A 721-nucleotide genomic window follows, 5' to 3' on the forward strand; every position below is an offset into this window, starting at 1 on the left:
GGTCAGCAGCCACGCCTGCTCGTCTGTGCTCCTGAGTCCTGTTTTGTTCTGTGCTGGAAATTAATGTTCTGGAGCAAGAGAAAAGAGAGAACTGTTAAAAGTGGAGTTTATGGGCGAAACAAAAGTCTCCGCAGCAGGAAGACCTGTAAGCACAGAGGTAGAATTTGGGTTTGTGAGTAATCCATCCCCAGTGGATTTCTCTTCTGTTATCCAGTCTTCCTGTGGCCATTTATGTCTGCCTATGCTGATTATTTTTCATGGCTGTGTGTCCGTGAAATGGAGGAGCTGTGAGAAATGTAGGATGTATGCTTTTAAGAATACAAACACCGTTGTGAGGAGAGAGCAAAACCTTGCTACCTTCTTCCATTTTCAAATGAAGAGTGAATCCATTTCAGAAAATTTGCTTTAGTTAAATGCTGATTATGATTATAACGCAGGACTGATGAGGTGGAAATGATGATTACTAGGAGACCATGGTAGGCATTTCTTAAAATCTGTGTCTGTTACGGGCCTTTTTTCTAAAAGTAATGCCCTTGCGCTGCAGTGAGTTCAGCATGGGTCGGACTTCAGATGTAGAAAAGGTACATGGAGATTTTAAATTTAGTGGAGCCCTCATCTGCAGCTGTAAACAAACACAAGCTGGTGGCTTGCAAATAAAGACCCTGAACACAACATGTATTTCTAGTTGAGCTATATCTATTTTAACGGTATCAATGTTGTT

This window comes from Egretta garzetta, unplaced genomic scaffold (genome assembly GCF_000687185.1).
Source record: "Egretta garzetta isolate BGI_Z169 unplaced genomic scaffold, ASM68718v1 scaffold291, whole genome shotgun sequence".
Lineage (NCBI taxonomy): Eukaryota > Metazoa > Chordata > Aves > Pelecaniformes > Ardeidae > Egretta > Egretta garzetta.